The sequence below is a fragment of the Cervus elaphus genome, chromosome 33 (genome assembly GCF_910594005.1).
Source record: "Cervus elaphus chromosome 33, mCerEla1.1, whole genome shotgun sequence".
Lineage (NCBI taxonomy): Eukaryota > Metazoa > Chordata > Mammalia > Artiodactyla > Cervidae > Cervus > Cervus elaphus.
Window position 1 is genome coordinate 31,579,042 of NC_057847.1, and position 25,036 is coordinate 31,604,077.

Below are 25,036 nucleotides of genomic sequence, written 5' to 3' on the forward strand. Positions count from 1 at the left end.
ACTTAATTCCCATTAAGATATTTTCTGGAATAAATGTTAAATATCTGAGCTCCATTTCAGTGCCAGGATAATTACTGAAAACTTCAATAATAGAAAGACTGAAAACAAACTACTTAATAAGAGACAAGTTGTATGCATCCAGACAGTAAAATAATATGCAGCCATTAAAAATGATACTATAAAAAATATTTAATTATATGGAAATACCATATCCTAAAGTCTAAGATACACATAGGTTGCTGTTTGACATTTCTGAAATTGGGAAGTATCTCACAATCAATCTTGAGACAATTCAACAGTTACTAAGCAGATGAGTAAGTTGTCACTTATTTTGCCTGGGCATGCAAATGTGTGTGCGTGCGTAGTCAGTTGCTAAGTTGTGCCCAACACTGTGATCTCATGGACTGTAGCCTGCCAGGCTCCTCTGTTTATGGGATGTCCTAGGCAAGAATACTGGAGTGAGTTGCCATTCCCTTTTCCAGGGGATCCTCCCAACCCAGGGATCGAACTCATGTCTCCTGAATTGGCAGGCAGATTCTTTACCACTGAGCCACCAGGGAAGCCTTGGCTATATGTAAAAAGAGGAGTTTCTGTTACCTGTGTGCTACCTCAGTTGAGCTATTTGTAATGGTACCACCATATATGTTTCATTTTTAACAAGCTTGCACTTCTAATTGTAATTTTAGTTGTCATTTTAATTGTCTAAAAATACACTTTGATACTACTTTGACATGCAAAATACTGTGTGCACAGAAGATTGTGTCTGCTGCATATCAGACGATGCAATTAAAGGCACTAGAAATAGCCAAATCTTAGGAATACATTACAGAATATTCAAGGCCAGGAGAAGCTAGCCTGGCTGATTCATACAACATGGAGGACTCTCACTCAAGCACTAGCTTATCAAAAGCTTCTGACTGACTTTCAAGAGAAGCTGTTTAACTTTCATTTATTTATAATACAAGTAAGAAAAAACCAAAACTAAATAGAGTGAAAAGAAAACCTATATGGCTTTTGGGGTCTTTTGATTTGCCTCCAAAATTTAATATCAACCCTAAGAGTGGGGAAACGTCAAGATAAAGATCCCATCTTATGAGAAGTGTCATGTCACTGGGAAAAAATGTAGAACTATTGGTGGCCAGCAAAAATGTATGACTATGAATGACGGACACCACGTTCTTTCATTTTTTTCCCTTATGGAATGGAAATGTCTCTAAGGGTTATTCTATGCCTGTCCCACCACTGTAATTTGGAAGTAAATAACTTTATTTCTAGTTTAATAGGTCCACAGATAGAAAAGAAGTTTGCCCCACAATGAAACATACCCATCCTCACACCTACATGGTTTAGGTGATTTACACAATGAGACTTAGGACTTCTGAGCCAATAATCCTTAGATGTAAGTTTTATGCTTATACTGATGCTATGAGTTGAGACTTGGGAGGATATTGGGATAGGATGTAGGATGGATGTGAATCTTTGGGGGCAAGAAGATGGACTGTGGTAAGCTGAAAAAAGATGCCACTCCCCCCAAATGTGAATTTTCTTTCTAATCCTCAGAACCTGGGAATAATAACTCATGTGGCAAAATAGTTACCTTATTATTACCTTTGATGGCAAAAAAATGTGATTAAATGAAGGATCTTGAGACTAGGTGTTTAATTTATTTTAGGGGGCCCTAAAATTTTCACAACTATGCTTATTCAGAAGGGGCAGAGGGAATTTTGAGATAGACACACACATACAGTGGAGAAGGCACTATGAAGATGAAGGTGGAGTTTTTCAAGTGACATAGCAAAAATCCAATGAACAGCGGCATCCAACACAGGCTAGAGGAGGCAAGGACTAGTTTCTGCCTAGAATCTCAGGGGACAGTTCAGTCCTGTCAAAAGCCTTGATTTTAGACTTCTGGCCTCCAGAACTGTGATGCAATAAACTTCTGTTGTTTTAAATTATCAAGTTTGTGGTAATCTGTTTCAGTAGCCAGCCCCAGTTAACTAATACAAAAGACAGGGACATGTAATAGTATGGTATGGCATCATCAGGAATTATGAAATAGAAAAGGTTAAAAATACCATGTAGCATAAATGTGATTTTAATTTAAAAGTAGAATGAATGAATGAATAAACAAAGAAATGCATACGGAAGATAGTATGTCTTGGTTTGCTTGGGTTGCCCTAACAGAGTACTATAGAATAGGAAACTTAAAAAGCACATTTTTTTTTTTTTCTCAGAGCTCTGGAGACTTGAAGTTCAAAATCAGAGTGCAGCATGGTTGGCTTCTGGTGAGGGCTCTATTCCTGACCTGCAGTTTTCTTCCTGTGTCCTCACAAGTGGACGAGACAGAGAGGTCTGACTGCTTCCTCTTCTTATAGAGACACTAATCCCATTAGGAGGGCCCCACCCTCAAGACACCATCTAAAACTAATTAACTCCCAAAGACCCCACTTCCCAACATCATCACACTGAGGGTGGGATGTGATTAGAGCTTCAACTTTGAGGAGATGTAAACATTCATTCTGTAACACCATATAACATGGTGTTCTTGGAAACCGAGAATTTAGGTGATATTTAATCACATTCTTTCATATGTATAGACTGGGGTATAAACATTTAACCCTTTGCTGATATGAAAGGAGCCCTTAACCTTGAATTGATAATTAGACCTATTCAGGGTGGGGAATATAATACTCTCCAGGAAAGAACACAGGCAATTCTCTTGCTTTATAGGGATTAAAGGGTGTGTTCTGAAGGAAAGAGTTCACTCACTGCCGTTCAGAAGTGAAACATTTTCTTTTTTTTGGTAGTTAATGGTGTCAACTTTGGATTTAAGAAATTTTAAAATATTTCCAGAGTGTCCAAGAATCACTAATGATAAGGAAATAGGGCTTTGATGGGAAGGAATTAAAGGAATGAAAGCAGAAACAGAAGGGGAGGCTGAGGAAGAAGGGTAAAGAGAGGAGTCCCAGCAGGGCAAGTGGTGTGGCAAGGGCCACTGCCAGGGGACAAGGCTGACAAGTGTGCTAAAGGCACGGCCACTACTTACAGAGAGGCACTTAGATCTCAGGAACACTTTGGAGCAGGTCTGGAGAGCAGGCTTAAAGGTCTCTGGGTGGGCACTTGACCATAGGAGTGGGAGCCATGCCTCGCAGATACCAAAAGTCCTTGTCCCACCACTGTGCAGTGACCTTGGGACATGCCTGGGTACTTTAAAAGTAAAGAGGACCTTCGGGCCTTGTGGGAATGGTGAAGACAACCTTTGACTGCTGTTCCGCACAGTTAAAATGAAGTCCTCAACTTGGAATAAAATTTGGATGAATGTTCTCTTTCACATTTTATTTTGATAGTAAATATGTAATATTTTAAGAAAAACAGTACAAAAAAAGAAAAAGTCCTATGAAATGACATAAAAGAGGAGTCTATATATCCACCAAAAGCCATCTGTTGAGTATGTTAAAAGAAGGATGAGGTAAGCTCCTCACCAATGGCATCACATCACAGGTAAAAGACCAGTTGGCTGGTCAACAAAGTGCTTAGCCCACTATTAGTTCTCTGAGCCCTGGGACTTTGAAATTATGAGAGGCTGAAGATTAAGTGAAACTAGAAAATGAACTGGAAAAGTGTGAAAACCTGATGAAGATAATCACTTCTACCTCCCAAAGGACAAAGCTTAACTCCATCACTTATAAAATTTCGCTTCACACTGGCTTTAGGGCTTTGTGTTGTTAATGATATCGCTTAAGCTCAAAAAAAGTATAGATGCCTTGTGATGGTCAGTGAGCTTCTGGCCTCGAGCAAATCACTGTGATTTAATTGTCTGTTACATGGTATAGAGAGAGGGGTTAGATGTTTATGATGACACAGCTTTATACCTGCACTCAATCAGTTGTTTGTAAAGAATATACATCTTCTTTAACCTTAGTTAAGGGTGAATGAACATGTGACACAGAAATGATGGAGTATCAGATGTACAGAACAGAAATTTGGACTCTGTGGGAGAAGGCGAGGGTGGGATGTTTCGAGAGAACAGCATCGAAACATGTATATTATCTAGGGTGAAACAGATCACCAGACCAGGCTGGATGCATGAGACAAGTGCTCGGGCCTGGTGCACTGGGAAGACCCAGAGGAATTGGGTGGAGAGGGAGGTGGGAGGGGGGATCGGGATGGGGAATACATTTAACTCCATGGCTGATTCATGTCAATGTATGACAAAACCCACTGAAATGTTGTGAAGTAATTAGCCTCCAACTAATAAAAAAAAAAAAGAAATGATGGAATACCTAAATCAAAGACATATTAAAGACCAAATGTCAAATGTTGATTACATGTAAATAGCAATGAATTTAAAGATACCTGAAATTCTTGTAGACTGCATTCAGCCTTGCAGAATGCACTGGGTGCAGAGTCAGATAGACTGAAAGATAAAACTGCCTCTGCCACATACTAGTTCTAAGTTAGACATGTTATTAACTTCTTGGAGTCTTGGTTCTTTTGACCATAAATTGGGGGATAGTGATATTTACCTCAAGGGGATGTTGTGAATGTTAATTAGATAAAGTATCTAACCCAGTGCCTGGATTTACAAATCCAGTCACTGTTGTTCTTCAATGCTGCATCACCAAATGTGAGCTTTGTCAAACTGCAAGTCTACAAGGGAAAAAGGCTCTAGGGCAAGGTGGTTTCTCCGGTCATCATTGAATCATGCTTACTGTTTACTCTTGAGATGAGCCTTGGCTGCTGCTTTGTCTCAGGCAGGGCAGTGTGCCTGGACTAGTGGAGACCAAGCCAGGAGCAACGGCAGGGGTGAAAATTCACGAAAAGATAAAGCTGCCACAAAGAAAGAGAGGAACAGGTAGGGAGCAGGGATGATGATATTAACTTGCAGCATAAGGCCTCTGGGTATGAAAAACATAGGTGCTGCTTCAAGCAATAATTACAAGACTCACAAAGGAGCTTGAAATTCTAGAGCTACTTGGAAGTAGTAGACCTAAGTGGGCCTAAAGCAGGCTGAAAAAATGATGTCCTGAGATGAGCACCATGGATAGCTCCAAGGGAAGTCATTTTTTACCTCCCTGAGAAGGAGGCAACTAAGAATTACTCAAACCTATTTCATGGAGAAGCCAACATCTCTCTGCCTTAAAGAATCAAGATCTATTAAGGCATATTTGATCCCTAATATCAGAAGAAATTTTTACCCATTCAATATTCTAAATATAAGTCAGCAATAGCATATTGACTGGACAGAACTGTTCAGAACTGGTTCTTTCTTGGAGAGATCTACTCTGACCTTAATTGGTTTGACTTAGGGTTGCCCTTCATTCTTAGAGATCCTGAACAATTTATGGTTCTATCAGGACGATCCCCACCTCCCTTAACACTAATACAATGTTGGCATTTAGGGTTAGTGGTGGGGCAATTACAGAATGCTTCAACTCTGGGAGGTCATGAGTGTGGCTCCCATTATGGGGCCATATTTAGTTCAGTCCACTAGAAAGTCTAGCCATGCTATTGCTAAGAGTTCATAAAGGGATAGATGTAAATTCTGTTCTTCTGTCTGTGTACCCTAGGGAAAGTCATTTGGTCCTTCTTGGTGTCATCTCAAAGATAAAGGAATTGAACTATAACATCTTAAGGGAGATAAGAGGTTCCATTATGAAGAAGTAATTTGGTTTAAAATGATTCATTCAGAAATTCCGGAGATGCAAAATATATCCCTGACGAAAAAGACAACAGCTGAAAAGATATATATATATATATATATATATAGGATCAGGAGTCAACCAAGCACTTTCAGAACCACAAAAAATTAAGGTATTTATCATTGGCAAGGGAATGAAAGAACCATACCCATAATGTGTTTGGTTGCAAAGTACTATGGTGTCTCAGGACTGGGACACATCTTCTCAGATCTTTTCTACCGGGAATTGGTAGAAATACCAAGGCTTTACATAAGAGGTTTGAACTGACTATTGTCCTTCAAGTTTCAAGGCATCTAGATGTCAGAATGTAGGGTTTTATGAACTCTAAAATGTCTGAAGGGCAGTGTATCAGAATATAGGAGACGGCTGTGGGCTAAAATGACTCTGCTGGGACACACAAGCTTTGAATTACAAGAACACCTCTCACAAAGCAGTGTTTGGCTGATGGACTTTTGTGATTCTTGGAACAAAGAGTCTCATTGTAATTTCTGAATAATGAAACTGGGGCTCTTCAGTTGTTAGGCTCTCCAACCACTGGATGAAATAAGACCGTGTATTTTCTGGAGCAGAGATTCTCTAAGTGAGGTCCTTGGATCCTTGTATGTCTCTGATATAATTTTAGGAGGTCAATAAGATCCTTTCCTTTCCAACTGCTTACTTCTATGGGGCTTGATTTTCTTCTAAAACTTCAAACAAAATTATTGATCACAATAAATTGACTGCAAGAGCAGATATGAGAATCCAGTTGTTTTCTACTGGGCCAAACAGTATTGAGATTTGCTAAATATAAAACTATGCCATCACCTCATTAACTTGTTTTGGAAAATGTAATTATTTTCTTTTAAAAGGAATTTATTTATTTTTAATATAGAATGACCTTATTCTTCCTAAAACTAAACAAAAATGTTATACATCTTTCAATTTTAATATCTAATATGGAAAAATTCATAAATATAACTCACACAATAAAAAGCCCTTTGGGAGGCCTCGATAATTTTTAAGAGGGTAAAGAGGTAAAAATGTCTGACAGACACTGTCTCAGAGGCACCAGAATTCAAGTGTTTCTGAATAAGTAATCAGTCTTTTAATAACAGAGTAAAAGTGAGCAAAGATTCTTGGTTTCTAAGTTTCTATGAGATGTTGTCTCGGAGATATGGGGGTTTAGATATTTACTTGGTTTGATGTAGGGTGACCCATCTGGCACATGAGGGTCTCCCTTCAGAGTTTGGACTCTCCCCACCCTGGACTGGCTTTGAGCTTGGGAGTAAACCTTGAGAGATAACACTAGTGAGGATCACACTGTTCACCTACATTTGTGCCTCTAGAATAACCCTGTGATGAAAGTGCCCTATGCTAAAGTCTTTGACCGTGTGGATCACAACAAACTGTGGGAAACTCTTTAAGAGATGGGAGTAACAGACAATCTTACCTATCTCCTGAGAAATCTGTATGTGGTCAAGAAGCAACAGTTAGAACCGGACATGGAACAACTGACTGGTTCAAAATTGGGAAAGAAATACGACAAGGCTGTAAATTGTCACCCTGCTTATTTAACTTCTATGCAGAGTACATCATGTGAAATGCCAGGCTGGATGAAGCCCAAGCTGGAATCAAGATTGCCAGGAGAAATATCAATAACCTCAGATATGCAGGTGATACCATCCTAATGGCAGAAAGAGAAGAGGAACTAAAGAGCCTTTTGATAAGGGTGAAAGAGGAGAATGAAAAGACTGGCTTGAAACTCAACATCAGAAAACTAAGATCAAGGCATCTAGTCCCATCACTTCCTGGCAAACACAAGGGGAAAAAGTGGAAGCAGTGACAGATTTTATTTTCTTGGATTCCAAAATCACTGTGGATGGTGATTGCAGCCATGAAATCAAAAGATGCTTGCTCCTTGGAAGAAAAGCTGTGACCAACCTAGACAGCATATTAAAAAGGAGAGATACACTTTGCTGATGAAGGCTAAGTCAAGGCTTAGTCAAGGCTAAGGTTTTTCCAGTAGTCCTGTATGAATGTGAGAGTTGGACCATAAAGAAGGCTGAGCACCAAAGAATAGATGTTTTCGAACTGTGGTGTTGGAGAAGACTCTCGAGCGTCCCTTGGACTGCAAGGGGATCAAACCAGTCAATCCTAAAAGAAATCAACCCTGAATATTCATTAGAAGGACTGACGTTGAAGTTGAAGCTTCAGTACTTTGGCCATCTGATGTGAAAAGCTGACTCACTGGAAAAGATCCTGATGATGGAAAAGATCGAAGGCAAAAGGAGAAGGGGGTGGCAGAGGATGAGCTGGTTGGATGGCATCACCGACTCAGTGGACATGAGTTTAAGCAAATTCCTGGAGATAGTGGAGGACAGGGGAGGCTGGCATGCTACAGTCCATGGGGTCGCAAAGAGCTGGACATGACTGAGCAACTGAACAACAAGAGCAACAAGAGAAGTTGCCCTGCAGCCAGGCATGATCGGATTAGATGAAAAGCCTAGGATAAATGCAAGGAAAATCTGTTGATATTAGTGAGAAATATTACATTTTAAAATATTATCTTTAGGTAACTGATTGAAGCTTTATCACTTAAACGTATCAAATATAAACATTCTCTCTCAATATTTCACTGGTCTGCAGCTTACAGGAAACAATAAACAATACTGTTAAGCTTTCTCTTTGGAGCAAAAAGATTTACAAGGATGGAAAATCTCAGTATAAATTTGGCTAATTGAGATGAATTCCAAACTAAATGTATGAAAATAAATTTAGAATGGAAATACTTTCAAATAAAATATTAAAAGATGAAATTTCAATGCTTTGGAATATACTTCATATTTCCAGCTAACCCACAATGGAATTTTATATATATATATATATATATATATATACATACACACACACATATATATTACTGGACTTACTAAATGAAAACAAAACTCTTGCTTTGCAATTTTGAACAAGTCATTTAGTTTCCTAGCTAACATTACTACCTAATAAGGAGACTACATCAATAATCATCAGTTCTAACATAAGTAGGTTTCTTAAGTATATTTTGTTCTCTGGTAGTAAAACATGTCACCTGCTGCCTTATAATTCTTTTTGTTTACCCTTTAAACTATTTTTACTATAAGGTTCAAAGGCAAGATTCATCACAATCTTAGATCAATCATCACAAAATGGTGAATGGCGACATCAATTCAGTGACATTTTATAGAAGACCTCGACAATATTATAGAAAGCCACAGTATTTCAGGCAAGAGTAGAATTTTTACCTTTAAAGAATTTAGATTTTTTAGTAAAATTTTTTTGACTCACTAGCTCATTGAGTCTGTTCTTCCCCACACTGTGCTAGGCCATCTTGGGGGAGTGGATTAGAGATGGAGGTGAAGGAAAGGGGTAATTCTTGGGCCAGGTCAATTTTTACTTATCTGGTTCACTAATATTTGTGTCACATGATTTAAGAACTCGTTTTCGCTACTTCTGGGTTTTATATAATTTTACACAACTCTTTCTTAAATCATCTGGTTCCCAAAGCAGTGGGATAAAAACTTTATCAAAGACCATGCTAATTCAAAGCCATAGACTATAGCTTGTCTACCATGCTACTACATTTTAAGTAACCAATTATTATTTAAAATTCCGGTTTCAGTGGCATTAAGGTAGGAGTCATGAACTCTGTATGAATATAAAGAACTGGGATTCTCATTAAAGGACATAGAAAGCTAATTAAAAGCTAATTAAATGAAAAATTTCAAATATCTGATATTCTCTACTTATTCAGTACATCTGGAGAATTGTAAACTGTGATCAATGACAAGTTAAAGACACAAGTCTTTCTCTTGGAATAATCTCAGCCTCTTGACTTTGTTTGAGAAAAAGGGTCAAATGTTTATATAACATAATCCACTCACATCACATCAAAAAGAGGAAGGAATACTCAGCCTGTGATGTATTGTACAGATTCATTAACTTCAGAGTAGCTGTGCAGGGAATTCTCTAATACAAATGGAATTTATATTTACATTACAGTACATCAATACTGTAGCCTACATCAAAGCCTGTGATTATTATGCAAAGGTTCCAAGTAAATAAGTACTGGTACTATAATTAACATCTGAGAAGAGTAATTAGTAAACTTCTTTATCTCTTTTACACAAAACAGATTTCTTATTTTCAATAAAAGCAACATAGAATACTGGGCTTCTCTGACAGTTCAGTTGGTAAAGAATCCACCTGAATTTGCAGGAGACCCTGGTTCAATTCCTGGGTTAGGAAGATCCACTGGAGAAGGGATAGGCTACCCACTCCAGTATTCTTGGCGTCCCTTGTGGTTCAGCTGGTAAAGAATCTGCCTGCAATGAGGGAGACCTGGGTTTGATCCCTGGGTTGGGAAGATCCCCTGGAGAAAGGAAAGATTACCCACTCCAGTATTCTGGCCTGGGGAATTCCATGGACTATACAGTTCATGGGGTCGCAAAGAGTCAGACACGACTGAGTGACTTTCACTCACTCAGAATACTATATCCAAGGGCAATATCCGTGAAGAATACAATCAAAATATCAAAAAAGAATTTACCATTATCAAAAGAAAGGAGGCATATAAGCTTACCCCCAAAGAGATGAGAAGTTGAAAATAATATAACTCATATGACAAACCCACCCTGGCCTGCTCTCAGCTACCCTCATAGCTTAGCTAGTAAAGAATGCACCTGTAATGCAGGAGACCCCGGCTGGATTCCTGGGTCAGGAAGATCCACTGGAGAAGAGATAGGCTACCTATTCCACTATTCTCGGGCTTCCCTGGTGGCCCAGATGGTAAAGAATTTGCCTGCAATGTGAGAGACCTGGGTTTGATCCCTGGGTTGGGAAGATTGCCCGGAGAAGGGAACAGCTACCCACTCCAGTATTCTGGCCTGGAGAATTCCATGGACTGTATAGTCCCTGGGGTCACAAAGAACCTCTATTTTACTATAGGACTGAATTTCATCTGTCTGCAGGGCCAGGGAAGGGTGTGTGTATGTGTGGCTGTGTGTGTGTGTGTGTCTCCCTGGAAGCTGTCAGCTCTGAGATGTGTCAGTAACCAGTAGATCTCTGAGAATGTACTGATTCCCTCTTCTGTCCCGAGTAGGATCTTTCAAGTCTTGAAACCTTGGCTTGGGCCCTGGCACTGTGCAAAGCTTTCCCCAATTTTCTCCTCCCTTCCCCATTTTGACTTGTGATTCTTGTCCTACCAATTCTCAGCTGCGTCCTGGATTCTAGGTCCCATAGGTTGTTGTTCGTGCAGAAAACACACACTGTTATACTTCTCTTAAGATACACCTGTCGTTTTCTGACAAGGGATGAATTCTAATTTATACTGTCATTTTCTGCTTCTGCCTTTGTCTGTCCACAAAAATAATTTCTACAATGGAGAATGATCAAAGGCAGTACAGACAGTGAGAGACACAAACTCTCCCTTTTCTGCAACGCTTCAGCTGCTCACAAACTGTTTCCCTTTCTTTTGCTTTAACTGTACATAAACCTGCTGAATCCTTTCCTGTTGTCCTTAGCTCGTCCAAGTAGGAGCTATGATCCTATACCAAAACTTCCTGGTTGCATGAAATAAATTGTCTGTAACTGTGCATTTGCTCTAGCACATAAACTAAATTGTCTGTAACAAGAGTGTATTTTCAATGATGAATCACACCTGCAGAGCACTTTGTGATTGAAATGAGACTTAGGGAGAAGGAGAGGGAGGGCAGGGGAGGGCGGAGAGAGAGAGAGAGAATGCTCAACAATAACAATGTACGCTCAGTTGCTCAGTCGTGTCCGACTCTGCAACCCGATGGACTACAGCCCACCAGCCTTGGACTGCAGCCCACCAGGCTTCTTTGTGCACGGAATTTTCTAGGCAGGAATACTGGAGTGGGTTGCCATTTCCTCCTCCAGTGGATCTTCCCCACCCAGGGATCAAACCAGAGTCTCTTGTGTCTCCTGCATTAGCAGGCAGATTCTTTACCACTGAGCCACCTGAGAAGCCCCAACAATAACAAAGCACAAAGAGAAAGTTAATCTCACAGGATGGCTCCAGTGAGGATGGCTCCTCAACATATCCTCCAAGTGGATGGTGTATTCTTCACTCCTCTCTAGGGTAGCTTTTAGAATAATGTGTTCCCGGTACATAAAAGGCAGGGACTGCCAGTCAGAAAGCTCCATACAATACATTGGGTCAAAAATAGCCAAACCAAAAGTTTAAGAATGGTAATATGGAGGGTAAATGGGCAGCAGAGAAATTTTCTCTAGAAGGAAATTTAAATAATACCACTCCATTTCCAAAACCAAAGTCTGTCTGTAACAGCACTGCATGTACTTATTGGGTAAGTGAGAGAGTGAGTAAGTGAGCAAGTGAATGGGGTGAGAGCCAAGAATTCCCAGCAATTCTGTGTACTGTCCCTGGAATTCTTCCTTAGTGACTATGCCACTGTGTATAACAGCCGTTTTATTGTTGTTGAACTGCCCAACTGGGATTCACTTCGTGGATACCCTGCAAGTTGAATGACCTGAGTTGTTTTAATGCAAGTGGTGTCTAAGAGTGATTGAGTTTAGTATCACTTAGAGTCATCCAAAGAGAAATTGAGAATAATTTCCAGTATCCAGATGTCAGGCATGATATAGGTGAAACATTCAGATAATTGCATTGTTTATCCAGATGTTTTAGCTGGTTATCTCCATAATATACCCTCTACCAGCAAAAAACAAATGATTAGATTAATAAGTAGCCCGTATAAAACCACAAAAATAAACAAACAAAAAGTGATTTTACCACTAAAAAGCTAATTCTTAAATAGCAAATGTTGAGATAAAACAAGTACTATTTTTATCAAAATGGTCTATCCTGATATATCTTCAGAGTTGCACTCATAATAAAAAAAAAAACTCATTAAAAAAATCACATTTTAACCACATTGTCAGAATGGAACAGGAAAATAGGTGCTAGAAGTTTAGGCTTGGAGAAATACTGTTGGTTTTCATTCACGAGTTTCAGTGATGCAGTTGTGTTGACGGTACAATTCATCTGGACAAGCGAGAGAGGAGGCACAACTCACTCTGGTCAGGCGCTGTGGCTCCTTCCCACTCACTGCGGGAACTGTCGCCTGGCGGACAGCTCACACTTTCTCATCACCTTTATCACTCGTTGTTCTGAAAAGAACCAGGTCTCTCAAACAGAGCGGATTTGCACAGTGCTCCTTTATAGATAAGAGGTAGGGAATAGGATTCTAACAAATGGTGATCACAGAAATGAATCTTATTCTTTTAGATTCAATAAGTTTATGTTAAAGTATATGACATGAACTTGAGTGCAAAAAACATACTTGTAATCACGTAGTGTTTAATATTACTTTGACAGCACACCAAGAAGAAATTTACTGAATCTGCCTGTATATCAAACATTATTTGATAAAATAACCAAAGTAGCAAAACATATGTCATTTAAAAAATACCTCAAAACTGTGCAACTAGAGATTATCATACTAAGTGAAGTAAGTCATAAAGAGAGAGACAAATGCCATATGATAGCACTTATATGTGCAATCTAAAAATGAACCTACCTATGAAACAGAAACAGATTCACAGACACAGAGAACAGACTTCTATTTGCCAAGAAGGGAAGGATTAGGGAAGGGATGGAGTGGGAGGCTGGGGTTAGCAGATGCAAACTACTATATACAGAATGGATAAACAATAGGTCCTACTACATAGCACAAAGAACTATATTCAATATCCTGTGATAAGCCATCATGGACAAGAATTTAAAAGTGTGTGTGTGTATTTGAACTGCTTTGCTATACAGCATAAATTAACACAACATTGGAAATCAATTATAATTCTATTAAAAAAAAATCCCAAACATATACATATACAAAATCCCAACATATACACACACACAGGATGTGGGACACACACACACACAGATGGGTCACTCCCAACAGGAAGTGATACTTTTTTCTAGAGCTTGAAATGGAGACCACCGTACCCTTTAACCAAAAAACATAGAAAATGAGTAAACTCAAGTTAAATCAAAGTTATGGAGCCTAGTATAATTTCAGACTTCCTCTGAGTAGGGATGCTTTGACAGCGAAAATCTATATATGTATACATGTGAAAACATGCTTGAAAGACATATAACACAGGTAACAGGTTTGTTAGGATGATGAAATTGTGTTTTCTGATGAACTTTCCACACACTATACAATTTTTATGTCATTTTATAACAATAATTAATTATAAAATGAATTGGGATTCATTTTAAATTCCCAGTTCAATTAGTCCTCTTTCCAAGAAAACTTTCACAATATCTTATTTACATCTTATTTTGAAATTTGTACATGTTCTAGAGTTACAGTGTTCAGTTTGCTTATAATACGTTAATAAGCTGTGCATTAATTTGGTCCTAGATTTTGAGGATGAGTACGAGAATTTGTAAGTAAATTCTGGATGTTATTAATAATAAGTATTATAACTAAAATTTAGGAATGCATATACTTGTTTCTCTATTCTGCTCAGAAAGGATAACAATTGCCATGTGCATATGTGCAAAAATCATGCAGCTTCCTTCTCCAATGACTAACTTTATCTAATATTTTCACATGGGCATTCTTTATTCTAAATGGTCACTAATTTCCTTTAATGTGGTATTTTTTTTCTATTGACAGCAGATAAATTATCAATTTGTTATTTAAACAAATTTAACTCTGAATCTACTACTTTCTTAAATCTTTGTTACTAGAGATGGGTCACTCCCACCAGGAAGTAATACTTTCTTCTAGAGTTTAAAATGGAGACAACCTTACCTTCAACCATGCAATCTTCATGGCTCAAAGAAACTCATTTGCAATAGAAACCACAACAGGATCTGGAAGAACAACAAAAGAGAAGGGGCCTTGATGCAAGTCCAAGTTTTCCCAAGTAAGCACAGAGTAATCTAATTTGTTAGAGATTTATTTTGACGCAGCTAGTGAGTTTGTAGGCAATGGCACCCCACTCCAGTACTCTTGCCTTGAAAATCCCATGGATGGAGGAGCCTGGTAGGCTGCAGTCCATGGGGTCGCTAAGAGTCGGACACAACTGAGTGACTTCACTTTCACTTTTCCCTTTCATGCATTGGAGAAGGAAATGGCAACCCACTCCAGTGTTCTTGCCTGGAGAATCCCAGGGACGGGGGAGCCTGGTGGACTGCCATCTATGGGGTTGCACAGAGTCGGACATGACTGATGGGACTTAGCAGCAGCAGCAGCAGTGAGCTTGTACACAGCCACATTCAGGTTAAAAGTTATACACAATGATCACGTGCTTCAACACTTGAAAATCAGTTAATATAATTATCAACAGCCTAAAATAGAAAAATCACATCATCATATCAACAGATACAGAAAAAACCATGTGATAAAATGAATGTTCCATTCATGATTAAATCTCTCAGGAAACAAGGATTAGAGGGGAATTTCCTTAACTTATAAATAATACCTACAAAAATCCTATGTATAAACATTGTATTTAATGGTAAGAAACTTGAAGTTTTCTCACTAAGATCAGGTACAAGACAGGGTGCCCCCTTTTACCTCTCCTCTTCAACACTGTATTAGAAGTTCTAGCTAATGCAATAAGATAAGTAAAGGAAATAAAAGGTGTATATATTTGAATAGAAGAAATACAAATGTCTTTGTTGTCAGTTGACATGATCATCTACACAGATAATTGAAAAGAACTGACAAAAAATCTCCCAGAACTAATAATGATTATAGAAAGTTTGTAGGATAGGAAGTAATTACATAAAAAGTAATTTCATTCCTATATACCAACAATGAACAAGTGGAATCTGAAAGAGAGGTCAGATGACACAAATGGCTAAAGACAATCTGACTAAATTTCTATAATATTCTGGAAAAGGTAAAATAATAGAGAGAGAAATTAAATCAATGTTTGTCAGAGGCTGACAGTGGAAGAAGAAGATTGACTACAAGGGGACAAGGAACTTACTGGCATGATGGACATATTCTGTGTCTTGGTTTTGGTGGTGGTTACTTAGTTTGATATGTCAGTATCAATCAAACTTAACATTTGAAAGGAGTGAATATATCATGTTTCAATAAACATTCCTTAAAAAACAAGACTGTTTACATTAGCACTACAAATACGAAATATTTAGGTATTTGTAACAAAATATATGCAAGATCTAAGTGAGGAAAACAATAATACTCTGATTAACAAAGCCAAAGAACTAAATTCATGGAGAGGTAATACATGTTCATACTTAATATCATCAAAATACCAGCTCTTCCCAAATTTATCTATAAATTCAACTGCAATCCCAATCAAAATTGCAGAAAATTATTCTGTAGGTATTAACAAACTGATTCTTAACTTACACGAGATGCAAAAGACCCAGAATAGCTAACACAATATTCAAGGGAAGAACTAAGTCAGAAGGCTGACATTACCTGATTTCAAGACTTATGACAAAGCTGCAACAATTAAGACAGTGTGATGTTAGCAAAAGAATAGACAAATAGATACATGGAACAGAAGAGAGAGCCCAGAAATAGACCCCCATACAGATCTTTGACAAAGGAGCAAAAGAAATACAATGATGCTAAGATAGTTTTTTTCAACAAATGTTGATTGAATAACTGGACATCCACATGCAAAAATACAAATCTAGACACAGACATTATACCCTTCACAAAAATTAATTCAAAATGGATCACAGACCTAAATGTAATACATGAAATTATAAAACTCCTAGAAGGTAACTCCTAATATATTTTAAGGAGAAAATGTAAATGACCTTGTGTATACTGATGACTTTTTAGATATAACACCAGAGGTATGATCCATGAAAGAAATAATTGATAAGCTGGGCCTCATAAAAATCAAAAACTTCTGCTCTGCAAAAAGATACTGCTAGGAGACTGAGAAGACAAGTCACAGACAGTGAGAAAATATTTGACAAAGTCTATCAGATAAAGGTCTATTATCCAAAATACATAAAGAAATCCTAAAACTCTAAAATAAGAATAAACATCCTGACTTAAAAAAAATAGGCCAAAGACCTTAACAGACACCTCGCCAAAGAAGAAATACAGATGGAAACTAAGCATATGAAAACATGCTCTGCATCATATGTCATCTGGGAAATATAAGTTAAAACAACAGCCAGGATTCACTAACATGTATTAGAATGGCCAAAATCCAGAACACCAACAACACCTAATGCTGGTGAAGATGGGGAACAACGGTAACTCTCACTAACTGCTAATGGAAATGTAAAATTTCCAGAGACTTTGGAAGACTCTTTGGTACAGAGACCTTGGAAGACACCTTGGCAATTTCTAAACAAGTTCTTATCATATAGTTCAGCAATCACACTCCTTGTTATTTACCCAAAAGTAGTTGAAAAATTTGTGCATGAAAAACTTGCACAAAGATGTTTACAGCAGCTTTATTCATAATTGCCCAAACTTGGAAGCAACCAAGACATCCGTCAGTTGGTGAATGGATCAATAAACTATGGTACATCCAGACAATGAAATACTATTTAGCATTAAAAAACAAATTAGCAATCAAGCAGTGAAAAGTCACAGAAGAGCACTGCATGGATATTAATTAAGAGAAAGAAGCCAATCTGAAAAGGCTGCATGCTGTATAATTCAAACTATATGACATTCTAGAAAAGGCAAAACTATGGACACAATAAAATGAGTGGTTGCCGGAAGTGGGATTAGTAGCAGAGCAGAGAGTTTTTAGGGCAGTGAAACTAGGTCTGAATGATACTGTCATAGTATCATACGGTCGCAAGCATTTATACACTTGTTTAAACCCATAGAAGGTACAACAACAGAAGTGAAGCATAGTTTAAACTATATACTTGATTATGAGGTATCAATCTAGGCTCATCAGTTGCAACAAATGTATCACTGATGGGAGATGCTGATGATGGAACACACTGCCCATGTATGGGGGTGGGGAACATGTGCGAAATCTCTGTACACTCCTCTCCATTTTGCTGTGAACCTAAAACTGCTCTTAAAAATAAAGTCTTTTTTCTGTTTTTTCTTTTCTTTCTTTCTTTCTTTTTTTTTTTTTTTTTTACAAAAAAGCAGAAAGAAAACACAAAATGTAAGACTAAGAAAGTATTATTATAGCTAAAGTTTAGGTTTCTAAGGGAACGTGCTTCCAAGGCTGTTGGTTGGCTGCAGTCTGTGATAGGGCTGGTTATTGTGCGATTCTGAACGTGAGGTGCTATTTGCAGGCAGGTGGACTCACTGGATTCCACATTATTTTTATTCTCATTTTTTCATCTCACTTCTTAATCACATGTGTTGGCTTGTGCTTTGAAACCATCTGTTAGATATCATTTCATTCTGCAGCATATTTGGAGGTTTAAAATACAAACAGTAGATCAACTCAAGGAGGTGAATCCAGGTTTGGGGTTCTATTTCTTTGGTCTGTTTCTGTTTTCCCACTGACCCATTACTAAAATTTTGATTAAAAGTTGGAAATTGACCCACCACTGAAAGCCATAAATGTTCAGAAAGGAATGTTTATGAAAGGCTTAAAAGAAGAAAGAGACGAAAGCCAAAAAACATAAAGTGAACACTGCAAAAATGTTTGTATGGATGCAACTAATAAGCTTTACATTACATTTCTGAGGACATGTTGAATATTTTAAAAAATTATGATTTTTATTAATAATGTTTAGGCTACTTATCTAAAACTGGTTGTGATGAAAATTCTTACCACTTGGAAATCTCTTACCACTTTCTAAGCCTAAACCTGCTACCAACTGTCAGCAGGATTAGGCTTAGGAAAAAAAAAATAGTAATTTTATTTTAGTCCTTAAATCAACAAAATCCTTCAGTAACTAAGAATACTTATCAGTATCACCCTTTTCTACCTGTACTGCCATTCATTCATTCACTCACTCATTCCCATTATACAGAGTGAAGTAAGCCAGAAAGATAAACACCAATACAATATACTAATGCATGTATATGGAATTTAAAAAGATGGTAACGATAACCCTAATCATTTTCTCATTACAACATTTACTGAACATCTGCTACTGTCAGATATTGAAGTCAGTGCTGGGAGTATAAATGATAATCCAAAGAGATAAATAAAATATCAAGGTATCAAATGCTACCATGAAAATAAAACAGGGATGCGACAGAGTGTGATTAGGGTTCTGTTTGGACTGGATAGCTGGCATCTCTGAGGAGATGACATGTAAATGGAGATGTGACTGAGAAGTAGTTAGTTATGGGACACTTGGATGGAACAGCATTCCAAGCAGAAGCGATATAGTGCTAGGGCTGTAAAGGTGGGCATAAGTGGGGGATGCTCAAGGAAGAGAAGAAAGGCAAGCTTGGCTGAAGCACAGAACCAAGTAGAAGATGGGAAAGAGACAGGAAGAAGAGTCTGAGGGAGACAGGGCTACATCACATGGGGTCTCATAGGCAGTGCGAGCCATCTGCATGTGATTCTAAAATCTGTGGGGAACACAGAGGGCTCCATTCAGCAGGACCCCTACAGTCTCCTCTGCAGTTAGAAGACTGGTGCCCTCATGGAGACAGCAGGCGGCTGGGAGGCGACTGTCTCAGTGCAGCTGAGAGATGCTGGTGTCTGACGTGGGTGGCTGATGCCTGAGGAGAAGGGTATGGAGTGGATGAATTTGCTGTGTGTAATAAAGACAGATTCAGTGGGGACTGATGGTTGATGTGATGGGGTGAGGGATACTGGGAAGGGAGGAGTCAAGGATAATCATGTTAAATAAACACTGAACGTCAGCAAAGTATTCCCAACTTTCCAAAACTAACGAGCAACAGAGAGCTGCACCTGCTGGAACTCCAATGAAGTGATATCTGGACTGCATTAGGTACATGCATTTTATTTTGGACATTAATGCCCAGGAGGTTGGTCTACCATCTGCGGAGAAGGACCCACAGACAAAGTTTTGCATAGTTCTAAGAGGCAGGCAGGGCCAGGTCCTGACAAACTTCCTCAGGGGCTTTGCCGCCCTGTGGGTTGCTCTGGAGCACACCTAGGAGTTTCACTGCTGAAGAGCCATGGCGCCTCTGCCAGCAAACAAGTTTTAAATTAGATGTTCTCTTTGGCCGCTTCCAATTTTAAAATTCTCTGTCTTAAAACCCCATGGGGTCTATTCTAGGAATCTTGAATATATAAGTCATACGCAAGTTATAGTCATAAAGATTCTTCAGGTGATTTTTATTGTTTCATTCCTACACTTAATTCTGGAATTTTAAAAAAATGTGTTTTGGCTTAGTATTTACAGTTTTTTGAAGTGAGAGAAAGTAAAGTCCTTTTGCTTAAATTTTAAGTCTACCATTTATACCTGGGACAAAACTATTTTCTTTAGAGGGACATAAGCCCTAGTTGGAAAGCCCTCGTTCCCTTTATTCTAATAAGCAAAATGTTTTTTCTTGCAGGATCACCCCTCCTGGGTGGAAAACACATTTGACCTACACTTACTTACTTACCTAGGCCATTACTGAGCATGTGCTGTGGGTCACATACTGCATTACGATAAGTGATCTTCACATATAAGTGTATTTAATTCTCAGAAGTAGAAGCAGTTGATATATTTGTTCCACTTCACAAATGAGGTAACTGAACCCTAGTGGGTGACAGAGCTCGGATTTCAGGTCCATTCAGGCCCCTCCTCAGCCCAGGCTCACCCCCAACCCCCAAGTGGACTCCTCTAGCTGTTCCCAGCTGCGACTTCATGTGCAAGCATCACTACACTCTTTATACTATGGAGGCTACAGTCTAACATTTTCAAATTATTCATAACTCTGCCTCACTAAAATTTGCTATCAAAGCTGAATACATCTTCCTAAATAAATATTAACACAATTTTCACATATGCCAATCCCCAGGGACTTTCTGAGCCCTCGGGCACCAGTTAGATGAAGTTTCCTACTCTACCTGTGGCCTCTGTGAAAAGCTGGTTTCTTTCCCTGGTCACCCTTCCTTCCCTCACTTTCAAACCATATCCAAAATTCAGCAGAAGTCCACAGGGCACAGAGCTCAGAATGTATTATCTGGCTACGAGTTTTTAATTTTCCTTGGAAAGTCTGAAGAGCTCCTGCAGACTCTGGGTTACATCTGGGCTTGTTAGCCTTCCTGCTGGTGGCACCACGCAGCTCTGGGCTGAAGCCAGCTACTGGCAAGAACGTCTCCTTTTGTTTCTCAAACACACATTACCACACACTTTGCTGTGTTGATGAGCTGCCTCCTTCCTTGCTCCTGCATTTTGGTCTCCAGGTCACTGAAGGGTAGGAGATGATCAGGAGGAAAAAACCCAGAAAAACATTTATCCTGAGGTCCCTGGATCCCTGAATTTACAGAATTTACTAAACATCAGTGTTACATAAATATTTCCTTAAGGTTCATATTACTGAATGGAGAAGAAGTGATGCTTTTGAACTGTGGTGTTGGAGAAGACTCTTGACAGTCCCTTGGACTGCAAGGAGATCTAACCAGTCCATCCTAAAGGAGATCAGTCCTGAGTGTTCATTGGAAGGACTGATGTTGAAGCTGAAACTCCAATACTTTGGCCACCTCATGCAAAGAGTTGACTCATTGGAAAAGACCCTGATGCTGGGAGGGATTGGGGGCAGGAGGAGAAGGGGACGACAGAGGATGAGATGGCTGGATGGCATCACCGACTCAATGGACACGAGTTTGAGTAAACTCTGGGAGTTGGGGATGGACAGAGAGCCCTGCAGTCCATGGGGTCACAAACAGTTGGACATGACTGAGTGACTGAACTTAACTGACTGAACTGAATGGAAGAGAATATATATTTAAGGCAAAACAGGCAGTAACCTTTGCTGCTTTCTAAGAGGACACCACCCTTATGGCAGAAAGTGAAAACTAAAGAGCCTCTTGATGAAAGTGAAAGAGGAGAGTGAAAAAGTTGGCTTAAAACTCGACACTCAGAAAACTAAGATCATGGCATCCGGTCCCATCACTTCATGGCAAATAGATGCGGAAATAGTGGCTAACTTTATTTTTCTGGGCTCCAAAATCACTGCAGATGGTGATTGCAGCCATGAAATTAAAAGACGCTTACTCCTTGAAAGGAAAGTTATGACAACCTAGACAGCATATTAAAAAGCAGAGACATTACTTTGCCAACAAAGGTCCATCTGGTCAAGGCTATGGTTTTTCCAGTGGTCATGTATGGATGTGAGAGTTGGACTGTGAAGAAAGCTGAATGCCAAAGAATTGATGCTCTTGAACTGTGGTGTTGAAGAAGACTCTTGAGAGTCCCTTGGACTGCAAGGAGATCCAACCAGTCCATCCTAAAGGAGATCAGTCCTGGGTGTTCATTGGAAGGACTGATGTTGAAGCTGAAACTCCAATACTTTGGCTACCTGATGTGAAAAAGACCCTGATGCTGGGAAAGATTGAGGGCAGGAGGAGAAGGGGATGACAGAGGATGAGATGGTTGGATGGCATCACCGACTCAATGGACATGGGTTTGGGTGGACTCTGGGAGTTGGTGATGGACAGGGAGGCCTGGCGTGCTGCGGTTCATGGGGCCGCAAAGAGTCGGACATGACTGAGCGACTGAACTGAATTGAACTGAAGAGGTTAGAGGGAAGTAGTGATATTGTTTCTATTACTCTGGATATAAATCCCTATTTCTCTCTTTTCCTCAAAGATATTGATGAGGGAAGGAGACATGAGAGTGGGCACAGCAATGGATTTTGTGTATATAATGGGAGTCTTGAACCAAGCTTGGGTCAGTGGCTGCAGGGAGTTGCCCTGTTCTGCATGAATCAATTAAGATGACCCCATGTTGTTTTGTTTTCCTCCAGAAGAGGGAGCTGTGCCATGGCGGGAGGCTGACCTGAATTTGCAGAACTCCCATTTGACCAAAATGTCTGAAGTATCACTTTAAATTTCTCTTGTGATGGGCACCCTTTCCATCTCCTCACACTTTTATATTTAAAAAAAAAAAAATTATATTTAAAATTTTTCCTAGGTGCTTTATTATTTGTCATATTTGATTTGATTTGCTCTTTTGTGGCAATCCAGGAAAGGAGGGATGTTATATCTAAGATACAGTACAGAGCAAGGACACCATGTGTGGGATGGTGAGAAAATTCATAAATTTAACAACTTTAGGAGATGTGGGAGTATAAAAATAAAGGTGACTAAGAACAATGTAAGCCATCCTCTCTCCACCAGAGTTCCTGGCATGACTGGGAAGAATGTGAAGACTTCACTAAATGTGATGTTTGAACCAAGTGCATTTAAGTCTCAATAGATGGGGTGCTCAGCTGACATCTAGAAGTCATGTTAACCAAAGTAACTACTATTTTAAATCTATAATTCAGATTTCATTGATTCATGTCCATACTTCTTGTGGTGGCAGAGTAACAGCTTCCCAAAGACGCTCACACTCTAAACTCTGGAAGCTGTGAAATGCTGGGTTAGAGGATGAGGAGATTCCAGGCTGCAGTGGAATTAAGGCTGCTAATCAGCTGATCCGGCTTGAAAATAGGGAGATTATTTTGGATTATCTGGGTGAGCCCACTGTAATCATAAGGGTCTTTAAAAGTGGGAGAGAGAGAGGCAGAAGCAAGGATCAGGTGATGTTATGAGAGAAGGACTCCACACCATTTCTGGTTTCCCAGGTGGAGAAAGGGAAACATGAGCCAAGGGATGCAGGTAGCCTCTAGAAGCTGGAAACAGCAAGAGAATGGGTTCTCCCCTAGAGATTCCAGAAACGAACCCAATCCTGCAGCCATCCTGATTTTAGCCCGTGAGACTCATGTTGAATTTCTAACCTACAGAACAGTGTAAGATAACAGATTTGTGCTGTTGTAAGCCACTCAGTTTTTTTATGGCAGCAAAAGTATATCTGTATCAGTTATCTATTATCACATAATAAACCACCTGAAAATGTAGTGATCTAAATAACAAATGGGCTTGCCTGGTGGCTCAGCGGTTAAGCATCTGCCTCCAATGTGGGAGACCTGGGTTCGATCCCTGGGTTGGGAAGATCCCCTGGAGAAGGAAATGGTAACCCACTCCAGTATTCTTGCCTGGAGAATCCCATGGACGGAGGAGCCTGGTAGGCTGCAGTCCACGGGGTCGTGAAGAGTCGGACACAACTGAGTGACTTCACTTCACTTCACTTCAAATAACAATAATAATTTGGTTTGCTTCTGAACCTACAATTTGGCCAGGATGCAGAAGGGGCAGTTTTTGTGTTTCTTTTGGCCAGGGGTGTGGGGCTGGGCGGGAGTTTTCTCTCAAGATGGCTCACTCTCATGGGTGAATAAGCAGTGGCTGTTAACTGGGAAGTTGGCTGGGAGCGCAGGTGAGGCTGCAGGCTCGGGAACTCATTCCCTTCCCACATGTGTCTCTCCACAGGCTGTCTGGGCTTCTTCACAGCGCGATGCAAGATGATTGTGAGATCAAGCAAACCAAGAAAATGGGAGAAGAGCAAGGCAGAAGAGCATGATACCTTTATGACTGAGCTTGGGAAGTAACACAGTTTCACTTATGTCATATGCTACTGGCCTGTTCAAGCTCAAGGGGAGCGGACCCAGATTCACCTCTTGATAGGAAGTGGCATATTTCTAGTGGAGTGTATGAAGGCAGGAGATATTAGTGAGGCCATCGTAGAAAGCTGCAAGCTGCAAACCTCATGTGTGAAATCTCAACCTTGTGCACTACCTTCCAAAATTATTTCTGGAAGCCCACAGTATATATCTCTGTGTGCGTGTGTGTTCAGTCGAGTTTGACTCTTTGCGACTCTATGGACTGTAGCCTGCCAGGCTCCTCTGTTCATGGGATTTCTCAGGCAAGAATATTGGAGTGGGTTGTCATTTCATCCTCCAGGGAATCTTCCTGACCCAAACACTGAACCCACATCTCCTGTGTCTCCTGCATTGCAGTGGGATTCCTTACTGCTGAGCCATCAGGGAAAGAGCGTATATCACATAAGTATTTAAAAATAAGCTATGTATTTACCACTGAATATATGCAGTTTTATTCTTTTGCTTCCAACTCCTATTTCTGAGTACAGCAGTGTCTTCTGGATAATGGGAGGGCTGTTCTCCTTTTTTCCCACTGCACTATCCCTCTTAGGAACCAAATGCATAGGATGTGTACTGTGCTTAGTCACTCAATCATGTCTGACTCTTTGTGACCCCGTGGACTGTAGCCTGCCAGGCTCCTCTGTTCATAGGGATTCTCCAGGCAAGAATACTGAAATGGGTTGTCATGCCCTCCTCCAGGGGATCTTCCCAACCCAGGGATTGAAC

At 39.6% G+C, this 25,036-nt stretch overlaps 1 protein-coding gene across 7 annotated transcripts in view; it reads right to left on the reverse strand.

Annotated features, from left to right (window-relative positions):
* B3GALT1 (beta-1,3-galactosyltransferase 1) overlaps positions 1 to 25,036 on the reverse strand; it is a 599,692-nt gene that overhangs the window by 137,425 nt on the left and 437,231 nt on the right. For 4 of the 7 annotated variants that reach the window (XM_043894696.1, XM_043894697.1, XM_043894700.1 and 1 more), the window contains one exon: positions 14,522 to 14,583. The exons of 1 other annotated variant lie outside the window; for it this stretch is intronic. The gene's annotated coding sequence lies outside the window, so the exon portion shown is untranslated. Of the gene's footprint in view, positions 1 to 12,775; positions 12,870 to 14,521; positions 14,584 to 25,036 lie in introns of all 7 variants that reach the window. 2 more of the 7 variants (XM_043894698.1, XM_043894703.1) reach the window with 1 other exon arrangement.